Raw genomic sequence first — 17,516 nt, 5'->3', positions numbered from 1 at the left:
AATAATACTTAGAACTGGTGACAGGAGGTTAACATTTGCCAACTTTGGCCTAATGGATTGGACAGCACATTAGTGTTGTCACATAAAATACCTTAGATGTGTTCTGTATCCTTTTCATAGGGTAGAACAAATTATGTTCTGGTCAAACAGTCGACTATCTTTTTTTTTTTTTTTTTGATGGTCAAGTCTTATTTGTGCATTGGTCTTATGGCTTTGTCAGGATAAGTGGTGTTGAGAGGAGGCTTGTGTGTTAACTAAAACATGGGTGTGATCTGCACATTAAAAACTTGATTTCATCTCCCTTTTCCCCTTTCTAGTGGAACAGGTTTTCACTTAAAATTGACCATTGCAGTCTAAATATAAACCTAGGGGGCACAGTGGTTCTCCAGTATCGGATCTTTCATATATTCACATGCTTGAATCCTTCCCAATTGTAGAAGTGGGAGTCCCACGGTACCATAGTAAAGCAGTATGTGTCACTATCATAGGCTATAATGGCAATGAACAGTCAGTTTAATAGCCTATATGTGTTTTTTTTTTTTTTTTTGAAAGGACTAAACTTGAACCATAACCAATCAAGTGACAGCATCCTCTAGAACACTCCCAAGAGAGGTGGAGTCCCTCAGATTTTCTACCGCACAGCATGGAGGACCCACATGAAGATGGTCTTTATTGCCTCTAGCCCCAACACAAGATAAAAGAGTGCAAAACATGTTGCACCTTCTCCTCCAAGACCTTGAAGGACAGGGAGGGAGAGGCTCCTTATTTGCCTACAGAAGGCTAAAACTCAGAGATCCACCTCTTCTGAGGAAGACAGTGACACGTCTGTGAGGACAAACAAATGGCCAAGATCCTCTGACCAGAATACATCAGAGGAGAGCTGGAAGGCCTTAAAAACCCATCACAAAGAACCTCTGAGAAAGGAGAAAAGAAAACTGATCTCCACGGCCTCTTCTCAACCCTGCCCTCCATCTCTGGGGACTGGGGATCGATAGCAGATTTAGTCTACTGAACCGTTGACTGTGAGGCACAAAACGTCTGAGATGGACAAGATATTGTCACTATGGGGCAAACCAGCTTTGGATCTTTTCACAACAAAGAACACCACTTTCCAGTTCTACACCAGTCGGTACCCACTCCTAGGGTCGTGGGGGTAATGCCCTTTTGATGACATGGTTTTGGATGTATGCATACGCTTTTCCCTCGTACCGAGGGCTCTCAACAAGATGAAAGTGGAGCACTGTCACTTCATTCCAATGGCTACCAAGTGGCCCTGGCAGCATTGGTTTATGAAGCTTCTCCTGCTGTCAGTCCAATGCCATTCTCCTAGAGACAACGCAAACAGTGTTAACGAGGATCAAGGGCCAGATCCTACACCCGGAACCAGCCTCTCTCCACTTGTTTGAATGGCTCCTAAATTCTGCGAGTTCCGATACTTAGATATCCCTCAAGACTGTAGGGAGATTCTATCAAAAGCAAGAGCGGAAGCCACAAACAAGACATACAAGCTCAAATGGAAGAGATTATGTTCATGGTGTCAACAATCTAACCTGAATCAGTGGTTTTTGATCTGAATCTTGTCCCACGTCGAATCTGAAGAGCCACCCACAGGTAAGCCCTTAAGTACCCTAGGGAAAGGGTTGGGACAATTCAGGGATCCCTCCCAGAGGAGGTGCTGGACAGAGGGGAAGACACTCCCATGTCCTTTGTCCAATTTTGCGCCAGAGATAGCACCACTCACAACAGATATAAGTTTACTTATATCTGAGGTCACTGCACTTAAAACCTATGTCATCCCTAAGGTAGGCCTTTCAATCTTGAAGGCAGGGTGCTTGGTTATAAGCGTGAGGGTGCCCTGCATGAGCAGGACACCCCCTACAAACCTAGGAGTCGATTCTCCCGGCTTTGTAAGTGCAGTCAGCCATTTTAGACCTATAGTAGACATTAAGTCAATTTTGAGATGTCAAACTATATATTGGCTGCACCGAAACCGGTCATGTTTGGTATCAAACATGTTGGAATTCTACCCCAGCACCGATTCCAGTGTTGGATGTAGGATCCCATGTACTGGGGGGCTCCCCTAGAGAGCCCCCCTGAATTCCTGGTGATAGCCTTTCAGGGTCTAACAACAAGTTAGTGTCGCTGCCGACCACAGACACGGTTTGGCCCTCCTGCTGCTAAGCTAGGCTCGAACAGGGGAAGGCAGAACAATAGGTTTCCAGTCACAGGGAGCTGTAACCACCTCCCAGAGAGGACTTAGTGTATTGGGCTGGGTAGGGGCGCTTGCCCGCGACACCAGACTGCTTTGAAGGGCCTATTTAGTGCCCTCCTTGCATACTCCAGTTGGAACCATTTCAGGGAGCCATTGGCTCCCGCTCTGGCACAAAACTGAACAGGGGACATGGGAGTATCCTCCCCTCTGTCTAGCCCCTCCTCTGGGGGGATCCCTGAATCGTCCCAACCCTTTCCCTAGGGTACTTAAGGGTTTACCTGTGGTTGGTGCTTCAGATTTGTCGTGGGACAAGATTCAGATCTGAAACCACTTCATCTTTAGCCGTCTGGGCACGTTGGACTTCATACAACTAAGCTTTGGGAACCGAGACTGCAATTGGAAGACTCCTGCTGCTCCTGGTCTCTCCGTCCTGCCAGTCTTCTGCATCGTCTGTGCCTGTGCTCCATACAGGTTCCTCTCCAGGCTTGTGGGCATCCAAGACACCCAAAGGAATCTCTCTTGGAGTGAAGGAGTCACTCCCCTACACCTGCAGGTACCGCAACTAAGCTGACTGGACTGCTATTCCTCCAAAAAGCTCAGTAACACAGGTGGTGGTTCTGCACTGTCTTCTCAGTAAGTTTGAAGTTAGTATCCTTCATCGGAACTGCTGGAGCAGTACCTCTGTTTAGTGCATTGACTTGCAGTTGCCAAGACTTGTTGACTCTCTTCTCCAGAGCTCTTCCGGCTCCAAAAACTCCATCCTCCAGCATCTCCTGCTACCAAGATCTTCGTCCTCACTGCATCCTCTGCACAGAGGGCCTGCATTCTTGGTGAGCTGCTCGAGGTCCTCTTGCGACTCCTGTGCATCCTATTGTCGGTCTTCTTTAGCTCCAGTGGGCTCCCCTGCTTGCTTGGGTCCTGCTCTGACTCTCTTGCGCTTGGTGAGTCCCTGGGGCCTTGCTGGTCCCGACACTGCACCTTCTTCGCTTTCTTCGTCTTTTGCTGCTGCCAAGGCTTCTTTGTGCTCCCGCCGGACACCGACCCCCGACATGGGACAGTTTGTGAGCGGCTCCTGGTCTTCACAGCTGCAGCGACAAAGGTATCCGTCAACTCTCCTGCATCTTCGTTCATCGGTGGTCATTGGTCTTCCGTGCCTCCTGGTCTCTCGCGAGTGGCATTGACTCTGTCCCCTCTGCTTGAAGGTGCTCCTCTTCAAGAATCCACCCTTGGATTCTGCCAGACTCTTTCACCTTCTTTGCCAGTGGCATCTATACTGAAGTCCTCCATTGTGGTCTACGGTGGTTTCCATCGTCACTTCATACCTATGTACCCGGCTTCCCTGGTGTAGGTATACTGTTTCCTGGGGTATCCACGGGTGGGGGCGACTCTCCGACCTTCCTTCTTCCACGTTGCTTTTTCAGGGTCCTCAGGGAAGGGTCCTTTTTTTTAAAAAAAACTGCAACCATGACCCACGCAATGATTTGTATTGAGCATGCGGTCGTGTTCCCACTCTGCACATGGCCTCCGTGGGGTTCCTGAGTGCTTACCTTGGGTGGTTCCTTGTCTTTTGGGTCCAGTCTCGACTTCGGTTGCGGATCGCATTCCACTTTATTAGTATATGGTTTGGTCTCCCCCTGGAGACCACCTTGTATTTGTGCTACTTACCTGCTTGATTGTTGAAGTATTGTGTGCATTGTGATTATATCTCCAGGTAGGAGATATTCCAATATGTTAGTGAGTGTTTATAATAAATACATATGTTCGAGGCGTGTGAGCTGTAGATCACATGCTTTGCATACTCCTGCCATCTAGTATTGGGTCCCGATGTTTGCAAGTTGTTTTTCTTCGAAGAAGTCTTTCCAGTCACAAGGTAGGTGACTCCTCCTTTCTATGATAGTGCGCATGGGCATCAACTCCATTGTTTGTTTATTTCCACCATCGGGTTTGGACATGTATTGCTGCGCTCCGCTTCTAAACCGTTTTTTTGGGTTCCCCTCAGTGTGCAATCCACTCTACCTGCGTTGGTATTGTTTAGAATACGCATCCCACTTCTCCGCGTAATGTATCCATCGAGGAAAACCTCTATTTCGATCAAGGATCTTCGGGGAGGCCGTCCAGCCTAACCACGCCGTCCCGCTTCGCAGTCGATGGAACGGACTCCATTCAAATTCTGTCCTCTATACCACGCCAAGTACCCGTGCACCGACTCTCACAAAGTGTGCAACTTGTGCTTGTCTCTGGAGCACAACCAACAGGACTGTGCTACGTGCAAAACGTTCCGATCGAAGAAATCGCTTTGTGATCGTCGACCTCGACATCTGGAGATGCAGAGTTAAAACGTCAAATACATGCCGGACATCTCCGGTGAAGAATCTGAGCACGAATTCAACACTCAGGTGGCCGAGGAAGAACAAGGAAAACTTGTCTTCATTCCGGAATCAGACTCCGAGATGGAAGAAGACTTGCCACGCGGTCAATGTACCGTGAGTACCGAACACCCCTTGACCCAAACTCCAATTCAGCCGAAACAAAAGGCTCCACCCCCGCCTTCGGGCCACGGTCGGCACCGAGAAGATGTTTCAGAAGCCCCGCCCTCCGGCTCGACATCGAAACACGACACTAAGCCTTCCAGCTCGGGATCAAGTTGGCCAAAGTCTGGCACCGAGCCGAAACCTTCAGGCTCGAAGCCGAAAACCGCTTCGGAGCCAAAATATTTGACACCGAAAATGAAGCCTCCTAAGGCACCAAAACTTTCTGCGCCGAAAACTGATTCTACCCTGGCACCGAAATCCTCGGTGCCGAAACCTATAACTTCCTCCAAAGCCGCAGGATCTGATTTTCGAAGACCCAACACCCAAATTGGACCTAAAACAAAAGGACCTTTATGTAAATCCAGAAACAGGACGTGTTCAGACTAAATCACCTCACAAACGTGAGTCAAAGGACACTCTTTACCATATCCCTTTCAAGAGAAAGAATGTACGTACTACCCAGATCTTCACCCTGCAAAGCCTTCCCCTCCTGACGACAATGTTGGATATTTAGAATTACTTGCTAGAGCTGCGGAATATCATAAGAGTACAATTACAAAAGGAATCGCTAGAGGAAGATTTCTTATTTGAAACGCTCAGTAGCACACAAAGGGCTAGCCACACCTATGCTTAAAGGTATGATGAGACATCCTGATGATATCTTTAAAGATCCAGTGCGTGCTTACATTCTCACCCCCAGAATTGATAAACAAATATAAGCATGGTCCCTCAGATCTAGTCTTTATTAAAGGGCAGTTGCCATTAGACTCTTTGGTTGTCTCTAATGCCCATAAACGAGCCAATTCAAAGCCTACAGGGGATGCTCCCCTCCAGATAAAGAGTCAAAACTATTAGACGCCTCTGGTAAAAGAGTAGCCGCCCAAGCAGCAAATCATTGGTGCATTGCCAACACCCAGGCCCCGCTAGACAGGTATGATAGGGCACACTGGAACAAAATAGAGCAATTGCTACAACACCTCCCAGATGAGCACAAAGCAAAAGCACAGGATATAGTCCAGGAAGAGAAGCTCATATCTAATTCCTCAATTAGATGCGCTTTAGATGCTGCAGACACCGCAGCTAGAGAGATCAACACTAGTGTGTTGTTAAGGAGACATGCATGGTTGAGGATTTCTGGTTTCAAACCGGAAGTAAAATAGTCTATTTTAAATACTCCTTTTGACAAGGATCATCTCTTCTTGACCGAAGTCGATAAATCCTTAGAAAAAATTAAACAGACACAGAAGTAGCCAAATCTATGGGAGCTCTGGAGTCTCCCTCTAATCGGGGCTCCTTTCGTCACTCCTTCTACTATGGAGGGTCGAAAACCATATCCTCAGATAATACTGCCGCCTCCTACAAGGGCAACAATCAGTCTTCCTCTACAAGGGGCTACTTTAGAGAAGGATACAGAGACAACAACAACAAAGGTCGAGGCAGGGGTTCCACACCCGGTAATTCCCCCTCCCCAACAAGTAGTGACTTGCCTACACTTCCAACTGATCATTTAACAACTGTCGGGGGACGCCTTCTACAATTCCTCTCCATTTGACAATCTATCACCACAGACAAATGAGTGTTAGGAATTATCCAACATGGTTATTGCCTGGAGCTTACCAACAATCCTCCAAACATTTCACCACGTTCTCATAAAATGTCACCAGAACATTTACATCTACTTCAGCAAGAGGTCCAATCTCTCCTCTCCAAAGGAGCTATAGAACCTGTGCGATTACAACATCAAGGTACAGGCATGTACTTCCTGTACTTTCTCATCCCCAAAAAGGATGGCTCCTTGAGACCTATTCTAGACCTCAGAGAACTAAACCTCTACATACTTTCAGAGCATTTCCACATTGTGACACTTCAACAAGTGCTCCTGCTTCTACAGCAGGGCGATTATATGTCTACTTTAGACTTAAAAGACGCATATTTCCACATTCCAATTCATCCCACTCATCGCAAATACCTTAGATTCATGATAGCGGGTCATCATTACCAATTCAAAGTACTACCATTTGGAGTCACCACTGCTCCCAGGGTATTTACCAAATGCCTTGCAGTAGTCGCAGCACATCTGAGAAGACAACACATCCATGTCTTCCTGTACCTCGACGACTGGCTCATCAAAGCCAGCACTTACCAAATGTGTCTTCAACCCACTCAAACCAGTAAGTCTCATCTACAGCCTTCCAACACACAGACCTACCTAGGAGCCACAATAAGTGCTCAGAAAGCTTTAGCCTCTCCCAATACAGCCAGGATTCACAGTATTCAGTCCCTTCTCACTCAATTTCAGCCCAACCAATCATTACCAGCAGAAGTATTAATGCAACTGCTAGGGAGGATGGCATCTTGCATTATAATTGTTCCTCACACAAGACTTCACATGCGTCTGCTTTAAGAATGCTTAGCAAGTCAGTGGAACCAGTCGCAGGGTCAATTGACCGATCTAGCGTTGGTAGATGGCCGTACCTATCGCTCTCTGCAGTAATGGAACCCACTAGATTTATCCAAAGGGCAGCCTTTCCTCGACCCTGTTCCACAGACAGTGCTAACAGCAGATGCATCGCTCACTGGTTGGGGCGCTCACCTACAGACTCACAGAATCCAAGGCTTGTGGAGCCTAAAGTACAAGAGCCTCCAAGTAAATCATCTAGAGCTACTAGCAGTGTTTCTAGCGCTCAAAGCCTTTCAAACTCACCTAATAGGCAAAACTGTCCTAGTCTGCACAGAAAACATGACAGCTATGTATTATATACAAAAATGGGGGGGGGGGGGGGGGGACACTCTCCAACTGTCATGCCTAGCACAAGCCATTTGGAAATCGGCCATACATCACAAAATGTATCTCCTAGCAGAACGTCGTCCAGGAGTAAACAGTCAGATTGCAGACATTCTCAGCAGGCAGAGACAGCAAATCCACAAGTGGGAACTTAATCCCCAGACTTTTCTTCCCTACTTTCAGGAATGGGGATTTCCTCACATAGACCTGTTAGCCACAGATCAAAACGCCTCCAGGTTCCCACACCCACTCTCCAAAGGCAATGCCCTATGGATGAACTGGTCAGGGATATTTGCCTACGCTTTTCCGCCTCTCCCACTCATTCCGCTGGTAGTTCAGAAGCTCAGACAATCATCCTTCAAACTCATTCTCATAGCTCCCACACATGGGCACGTCAACCTTGGTTCACTACCCTGCTAGAGCTCAAAGTAGTTCCACACCAAAAGCTGCTTCTCAACTCCAGTCTCCACAATCAGAGCAATGGAGAAATCAGACATCCAAATTCCAACGAACTCAAACTGGTGGTTTGGCTCCTGAAGTCATAGAGTTTCGTTCTTTACAATTACCACCAGACTGTATGAATATCCTAAAGGAGGCTAGGAAACCTACTACTAGGGCATGCTATGCAGCAAAGTGGAAACGATTTGTTATATACTGTAACAATAACATTATAAACCCCCTTGATGCTTCAGTGCTAAACACCACCTGTTATTTCTTACACTTACAGCAATCTGGATTAGCCTACACATCCATTCAATTGCATCTAGCAGCAGTAGCTGCATATTTGCAAAACAGACAACACTTATCTCTATTCAGAGTACCAGTGATTAAAGCCGTTATGGAAGGACTAAAAAGAATAATACCACAAGAGCTCCACCAGCTCCAGTATGGAACTTGAACATAGTCCTTACAAGGCTAATGGTTCCACCTTTTGAACCAAAGCACAAGTGTCAACTACAATTCTTCGCTTTGAAGGTTACTTTTCTTATTGCAATCACTTTCTTAAGGAGAGTTGGTGAACTCCAGTCACTAACTATACAAGAGCCTTTCTTTCAACTTCATAAAGACAAAGTGGTTCTTTGAACCAATCCCAAATTTCTACCTAAAGTGGTTTCTGCTTTTCACATCAATCAATCAGTTGTTACCCATGCTCTTTCTTCAACCTGATTCTGTAGCAGAACAAGCTCTACACACATTAGATGTTAGAAGAGCTCTACTATATTATGTTGAAAGAACAAAAGATTTAAGTAAAACAAAACAACTCTTTGTTTATTTTTTTGCCACCACACAAAGGCAATCCCATATTTGAATCCGGCATTGCAAGATGGATTGTAAAATGTAACCAAACGTTTTATGTGAAAGTGAAAAATCCTTGACAATACCCCCTATAATGCATTCCACCCGCAAAATAGGGTCTACTATGGCCTTCTTAGGGAATATTCCCTTAGCTGACATCTGTTGGGCAGCAATAAGGTCTACACCGCACACATTCACCAAACATTGTGTAGATGTGTTAGCGAGGCAACAAGCTAATGTAGGCCAGGCAGTACTTAAAACACTTTTGCAAACAACTGCAACAGCTACAGGTTACCACCGCTTTGGGAGTTTACTGCTGTATAGTTTATGCAAAGCATGTGATCTACAGCTCACATGCCTTGAACGGATAATGTTACTTACCCAGTAAGCATCTGTTCTTGGCATGTAGAGCTGTAGATTCACATGTGCCCACCTGCCTCCCTGGGTACCTATACCTGTTGCAGCTTTTTTACTTTATACAGACGCATGGACATCTCTATTCTACCTTTACTAACTCCATTCTCACCCTCTGAGGGAAAACAATCTTACAATGGAGTCGATGCCCATGCGCACTATCACCGAAAGGAGGAGTCACCTACCTCATGACTGGAAAGACTTCTTCGAAGAAAAACAACTTGCAAACATCCAGACCCAACACTAGATGGCAGGAGTATGCAAAGCATGTGAATCTACAGCTCTACATGCCAAGAACAGATGCTTACTCAGTAACATTATCCTTTTATAACTACACTGTGTGGTTCTTTTTCACTTAACCTACACTTTATGATTAGTACTGGTAAAACAAGCTGATTTATACTCTTTCTGGACTTAGCCTGAAGGCTACTCGCCACAGCTACCACTTAGAGAGCTTAAGACCACTAAGATCACCATGAGGGTTGTCTGGATTAATGCAGGGTGCTTCACTTAAATAATTGTGCACCATATACTAAGCCATCCTCCTACAATAACGATGATGTATTTAATCCAGCTTTAATGGTGACTGGGGGTTAGTGTCTGAAATGTTTTAGCACTCCGTCCACCAACTTATTGTGATTCAAGCATATGAATCTATGAAAGATCCAATACTGGAGAAGAAAATTAGTTAGTTACCTGTTACTGCAGTTCCCCAGTATTGATATCTCTCATAGATACACATGCAACCCACCCTCCTCCCCTGAGAGGCTCTCTTTATAGCTCTGGATTATTTATTACCACGTATGCTTGAAAATCTGAAGGACTCAGCCTCTGTTGGGAGTTTCTAGAGGATGCTGTCGCCTTATTTGGTTATACTTCAAGTTCGGCCCTTTTTAAAAAAGAACATAGATAGGCTATTAAACTGACTGTTCATTGCCATTATCGCCTATGATAGTGATACATACTGCTTTACTGTGGGGCTCCCACTTCGACGGGGAATGATTCAAGCATGTGAATCTATGAAAGATATCAATACTGGAGACCTGCAGTTACAGGTAAGTAACTCATTTTCTTCTGCAGCATGAGGTTATTGACAGCATGCACCGAAGAATACAATGGGGGCATGGAGCATACGCCGTATAGGTTCTGTCATAACTACCTGTAGGAAAGTGGCTCTATACTGTTATTATACTGTTCCCAAATAGGTACAGTGTGTACAGAGTCCACAGTACCCAGAGGTTTGGCAGAGGCTAAAGTTAGATATAACCTTACTCTCTAAAGTGGTAGCTTGGTCAAGCAGTAATGCAGTATCAGAGGACAGTGTAAAGCATTTGTTGTACACACTCAGTCAGCAAATTGTCTCACACACTCGAGAACTGAACTCTAGGCCAATGGTTTGTATATAAAAATATATGGTTGTTTTATTTTTGAACCAACAATAGGTATCAAAATATACTTTGTCAGAATGAGATGCATTAGTTAAATACTTTGCAATAGGCAATTGACTTTTCAATGCAATAGTTAGTTTGTTGCAATAGGCAACAGAATTTCAAACACAATGATACATTGAGCTCAATGGGAATTTTAAGTTAAATGCAATTGATTACTTTCAGGATTACTTTTCTAATTCCAGGACTGGATCCTAGATTCAGTCCTGGGACAGTTCTTGGAAACAAGTGAGTAAATACGTTTTAGTTACTGTTGTGATTTTTAAGCAATATTTTGGTATTTTAAAAGTTGACACTTAGAAACTTTTTCCAATCAAATTACCAATGTTATCCTATAGGAGGAAATTCACTTAGCAGGTAAGTGGGGTTAGAGTTACTTTTTCGGGTTCAGTGTTAGATCCTGGATCCAGCACAAGTACACCACCTGTAAGCAGTTGATAGAATGCGTTTAGGATATACAGGCGATTTTTAACGAATATTTGCAAGTTTGCAAAATCGACAGAAGAAATTTCACAGAAAAACAGTCAATGGTTTCCTATGGGAGAAAGTTCAAGTTACAGATAAAGTATGTTCTTGTTACTTTTGTAATCCAGTGCTGGGCTCCTAGGCTCAGTACTGGGATATCTATCTAAAACAGATAAGTAATTACGTTTTCACAGTTGGTACGATTTTTAAAGAATATTTGTAGTTTGCAGAAATCAACACTTAGAAGAAATTTCACAGAAAAACAGTCAACGGTTTCCTATGGAAGAAAATAGAGTTAGCGGTAAGTATGGTTTATAATTACTTTTCAGGGTCAGTGCTGGGCACCAAGATCCAGCACTGGGATCTCTCCTAATAGCAGGTGAGTATTTCCGTTTTCGTTACTCGGTTGATTTTAGGTGAATATTTTAAAGTTTAGAAACTCCACACTTAGAAGAAATTTCAAGTGAAACCAGTCAATGTTACCCTATGGAAGAAAAGTGAGTTATCGGATTTTGGGTAAGTACTCGACTGGTAGAGTTAAGGTTCTGGGCGTAGACTCGGGGGTCTCCCAGGGTCAGGTAAGTACAGTTGTTACACCCTCAGCGGCACAGGGGCAGCCGGGTGCAGAGTGAGTTAGGCCCAATGTTATCCTATGGGAGGCAGGGGGGCCTTGGTTGGTGGCTGCTGACTAGCAGGCCACGCGGCTGTGGGAGCTGGGCTCCTGGTCACTTGCTCAGGGCAAATGGGGAAGTAGGCAGGAGTAGAGGTTGCACAGCCAGAGGCACTCGGGCTGCTGGGTGCAGGGTGCTTTTGAGCCTTCGGGCGCTCAATGTATAACAATGGAGAAGCTCAAGAACGAACCAAGGCTGCAAGCTCGGGGACGAAGATTTTTCAGGTGTGACCACCACTTCGAGAGGTAAGTTGGGTAGTTGGAGGATAGGTAGGTACCCAGGAGTTGGGCACAGGGGGCCGCAGGGCGCCGGGTGCAGGGGTGCCTTTTGGTGTGGGGAAATCTTACCCTCAGTTGATTGCGGTTGGGGAGGGGTCCCTGGTTCTGAGGCTGCAGACGTCGTCAGGAGCATCGAGGTGGGTCCTTGGGTGCCAGATTCGGGGGCACAGTCGCCGGGGGGACATCCTCGGGGTCTTTGTTCACTCCAGCACAGGCCAGGCTTGGCGGGTACAGAGTGTGCAGTGTTCGCGGTTCCTGGCTGATGCCAGGGGTCAGTTACTTGCTTTGAGCAGTGCCACTGCTCGTGGGAGTCCCAGTTGCTCAGAGTCACAAGGTAGCCAGGTCCTCCAGGGTTTGTGAGGTTGCTGGCCACGGGAGATCCCGGGATTTAGCAGGAGCAGGTTCGAGGGTCGACAGCCAGGTAGGGCTGGGGCCAAAGCAGTTGGTGTCTTCCTCTTTTTAGCAGCTGCATGGCAGGTCTTCTGTCTTCTTGATCTTCTTTGCTGTTTTGGAATCTGGATCTAAGGAAGGAAGGTTCAGGGTGCCCCTAAATACTAAATTTAGGGGCGTTACAGGTAGGTAAAGGGCAGGGACCACTGGGTCTCTGCCCTGGGGTGGGTACACCCCCTATCCTGCCACTCTCCTGTGGGAGGGGGGCAGTGGCCTAGTCCTGATTGGGCAGTGCTCCCCATCTTCAAGATGGCGAAAGCCCGGGGATGTGATTCACCTCGCCTCCCCCACCTGAGGGGTGGTGTTGGCTGAGGCTGGCACACCCCCTGTCCTTCCTTGGGGTTTCCGGCCAGTCTTCCCGCCAGAGAAGGGGTTTAAAACCGGTAGGGGCCAGTTGCTGGGTACAGCAAGTGGCCTGGAGAAGCTCACAAATGCGGCATGCCTTTGAAGCTTCCCCTTCCCATCCTGGGGGAGGACCTAGAACCTCACCCAGAATGTGCATTGTTGCAGGCCCATGAGAGCGGATGGCTCTCTACCCAGGGGTCCAGCAACATGTCTGCTGTGTGGCAGCCTAGGCAGCCCCTCAGACCAGACGTGTATTGTAGGTTAGGTTCAGGGGGTATCTCTAAGATGCCCTCTGTCTTGCATTGTACATTAAATCATGCACTAGCATCAGTGCGGGTTTAATGTGCTGAGAAGTTTAATACCAAACTTCTCAGTCTTCAGTGAAGCCATCATGGTGCTGTGGAGTTCGTGTTGACGATCTCCCAGCACCATATACTCTTAAATGGTAGCACTGCACTTACAGTGCCCAGGAATGGACCTGGGTACTGTAGGGACACAGGGCACATGCTCCTGTACCCACACCACTGGCATAGGGCACCCAGCTAGAGGGGTGGCTGATGTATCCCAGGGCAGTGTATGTTGTGGGCATGCACACAGGGATGTGTGCCATGTCGACTGTCTGTTTTGTTCTATACCCAGACACTCAGCCTGCAAGGGCTGTTGTTTGTGTCAGGGTACAGGGACTCTAAGGGTGGCACAATAAGTGCTGCAGCCCTTAGGGGCCTTCCCTGGTCACAAGGCCCTGGGTACCTAGTGTACCATTTACCAGGGGCTGACATGTGGCCAGGTTTTGACAAATTGGGTTTTAGGTTTCAGCATAGTTTTTAGGGAAGGAACATAGGCCCTGGGCACCTGATTGGCAGGAGCCCAGGGCACACTCTGTCAAAGTACATTCAGCAATTCAGCAAAAGGTGGGGGCATACCATGCACGAAAGATGGCACTTTCTCACACTACCATATTAGATTTGCACAAAAGAGCAGTCACAGAGTGTGTAACTTGTATCTAATGAAGGACCACCAGATGAAGGACTGCGATGCCTATGCCATATTCCATCCAAAACACTCAAGGCTAGAGAAAAACAGAGGTGATTAGATTATGCCATGGCACAGGTGCAGAACCACAGCCCCCCCCCCCCCCCACACACACACACACACCCAGGAAGGAGGTAGAGACATACACCAGCTACAAGGCACTCCAGGATACAATGGCATAGAGCCAAGATTTTGATGCCGAAAGGGAGAACAAAATAAGCGTCAAGAGATGCTGAATGCAGGTAACACATCAAGGGCTTCCGAGGGCAAAACTTAAAGCCTCGAAATTCCAAGCATCCTAAATGAGGTTTACTGCAGACGGCAAACCTTCTGAACAGCCTCAACCCCAAAGGTTGATAGAGAGCACGGGTGGGAGAACGAGTACCGCAATGCGGAGTCTTCGGTTCCAAAAAGAAAAACTTTAACAATCGATGATGAACCGAAGGCAGTCAATGCTGAAAAGAAGTAGAAATGTCTTCAGACTGAGATCGGAAGCTCTCGTAAGGAGGAAAAATAACGTTTGACAACTCCACGAAGAGATATAGGATTCCTCTCCAAACTTCAAAGGAAAAGCTAGCAGATGTTGAGGTTGAAAAACTGGAGTAGCTGACGATGCTAGAACTGGTCAGAGGAAGGATGGCAGGACATCAACATCAATTCACCAGAGGAGGGAGTTAACACATACCGCACAAGACCCTCACCTCCTGACAATCTAGCCATTTACTGTGCAGTCATAAAGATGGCTGTTGACTCCTACTGCATCATACTTGAAGAGGAGCAGGCAGAATACAACTTCCTACTGGAAATATTGCTTCCCTCTCAGAGGAAAAAACGATTTCTGCCCGTGGTGTCCAGTGTATTGGACCAGGGTAGAGAGGCATTCAGAGATCCAGCCCCATCCAAGGCAGTTACCCCTACTGTACAAAACAAAGTGGCAACATTCTACTCAGGACCCAGTGTACATCAGGGGCATTGTCAGTCTCAACTCAGAAATAGTTTCTACGGAATAAAGAGGTCTAATGCGCCCTCAGGATTGGGACCACTAACCGGCAAGGAGACTAAACCGGTGGAAAAGGTGGCTAGGAAATTGAAGCATTTTTTGCAGAGTTCAAATGTAGGACTACCAACTCCAAAGCCATCCTAAACAGGAATGGACACCATCAGTGGGAGGAATTAGAGAGCCTTTTACAGCGCCTCCCGGAGCAGTACCAGAAAAGGGCAAAGAATATCATCCATAAGGGAAAGACAATAATCAACAGCTGGTGAACGTCGGCTCTGGATGCTGCATACAGTTAGCAGGCATCTTTGTACCGGAACCACACTCGGGAGTCATTTGTGACTGTTTGTCTGGCTTCAAGCAAAGGGTAAAAGCAGTGATGATAAACATGCTGTTTCTTGGGGAAAGCCTCTTTCTAACAGCGATCAACAACTCCCTTCAGAGAATGAAGAAAGATAATGACACCACAAAGTCCATAACAGCCCACCAAATCAAAGGACAGTTCAAAGGAGGCTGAACCCCAAGAAAGAGGGTTCCCACAAAGTGAGGTTCGGCGCCAGTAGCATCTCACTTCCCTTTCACGCCACAAGGGTCAAGCAAGGGCACCCCATCTCAATGGCAGTACCCCAGCACACCAAGACAACCCTTCTGAGGAAGGTCCCGCAGAGAAGTAGCAGCACCAAGGAGTACTGGAAACAGCAGCATATCCTTTGAAGCTCCCCTGCCACAGATGGCTCTTCCTGGCCTGGCGGAGGTGTGAACACCTCCGCCCAGAAAATAATTTGTTTCTGGGCTCAGGTAGCATCTGCTCCCACCCTAGGGGTCCAGAAACATGTCTCGTGATGGCAGGCTGGTGTGTGCCAGTCAGGGAACCCACCAGAGACTGGTCATTTTTCAGGGGGCATCTCTGAGATGCCCTCTGTGTGCATTTTTCATTAAATCCCACACTGGCATCAGTGTTGGTTTAATGGGCTGAAATGTTTGATACCAAACTTCTCAGTTTTCAGTGTAGCCATTATGGTGCTGTGGAGTTAGTAATGACAAGCTCCCAGCACCATATACTCATAATGGCAGCACTGCACTTACAATGCCCAAGAATGGACTTAGACACTATAGGGGTACAGGGCTCATGTACCTGTACCCTCACCACTGGCATAGGGCACTCAGCTAGAGGAGTGACTGATCTATGCCAGGCAAGTGGGTTGTAGGCATGGCACACAGGGATGTGTGCCATGTCGCTTTACTTTGTTCTGCACCAAAACACGCAGCCTGCAAAGGCAGTGTGTGTGGGTAAAGGTACAGGGCCTCTAAGGGTGCCACAATAAGTGCTGCAGCCCTTTGAGGTCTTCCCTGGTCACAGTGCCCTGGGTACCTGTGGTACCATTTACCAGGGGCTGACCTGTGGCCAGAGATGCCAATTGGGTTAGTTTTGGGAAAAGAACACAGGCCCTGGAAAACCTGTTTGACAGGAACCCAGGGCACACCAAGAAAAAGTGCATCAGTAGTCTGGCAAAAAGTGGGGGGGTTACTGCAACAGAAACAATTACCAAATCATGGTGTCACCATTTGGAGTGAATCTGATGGGCTTGATGTCATCATTCATTGCACTCATACCAAATGCGAGGCTCCATATGGCTCCACTACAAGAGTTGATACAGAGACACTGGTCATAGGCAACACTATCAGATCCACTGCGACTCCCTAGGATCCTGGGCGAAGCACAAAGCGGTCCACCTCCCGACGTCCCTAACTCTGAATATTACGACACAGAGTATTAAGGCAATCAGGCGAGGGAAAGGAATTAGGGTAGGAACAGCGGGGATGAGGAGACCTGTAACAAAAGAATACATGTGGTTAGCACTTAGTCTACACACCTTGGCTACACTCATAAGGTCTCACTAACCCTGTGTATTACCTAAGGAGCCGCTCTTCCTGGCTACGACACTGTGACCAACAGGAAAACACGTCTCTCTTGTAAACACGCAGTTTACCTACAATGAGAAGATAAGACAGGTCAACCCACCAGCAAGCTAGCCAACAGTGCATCACAAACATTCAGCCCCATACATACCCGTACTCATTCCTTTCCAGCACACAGTAAGGCGTGTTCCAAAGGGAAGGAGGTTTCTCATGCCTCCCCTATCAGCCCAATAGGTTCTTGGGCTCAGCAATTTATAGTACGCCAAAGTAATCCAACAGCATGTAAACTTAAATCAAGAAGCACGTTTCAGTCGTGCGCTAAGGCCCCCCGAACATCTGACCTTGATCCATGAGGTAGGAAACCAGGGGGTGCCGATCAGGATAGTGCTTACATCAGCGCTCTATGTCTCCCCCCTCAAAGACCTCGAACTCCAGGATCCCAAAAGGAGAGGGGAGTCTCGGAAAACAGGGCAGGAGAGCGCTTACGTCAGCGCTCTCTACTGCCATTCCTTAAATTGCCAAAATCCACGGGAGGGCAAGGCGCGACTCCCAGGTTAAGTAGCGCTTCCAACAGCGCGGGTTTCCAATACGTGTTTGCAACCCCGAGCAAACACTAAGTCCAAGTGGCCTGAAATAGCAGAGACGGCAGCGCTTACCTCAGCGTGCGTCTCT

At 47.0% G+C, this 17,516-nt stretch overlaps 1 protein-coding gene across 2 annotated transcripts in view; it reads left to right on the top strand.

Annotated features, from left to right (window-relative positions):
* Window positions 1–17,516, top strand: part of KIF1C (kinesin family member 1C) — a 949,797-nt gene that overhangs the window by 810,650 nt on the left and 121,631 nt on the right. The window lies entirely within an intron of this gene.

Source organism: Triturus cristatus, chromosome 12 (genome assembly GCF_964204655.1).
Source record: "Triturus cristatus chromosome 12, aTriCri1.1, whole genome shotgun sequence".
In the NCBI taxonomy this organism is placed as follows: domain Eukaryota; kingdom Metazoa; phylum Chordata; class Amphibia; order Caudata; family Salamandridae; genus Triturus; species Triturus cristatus.
This window is presented reverse-complemented; position numbering and strand designations above follow the sequence as displayed.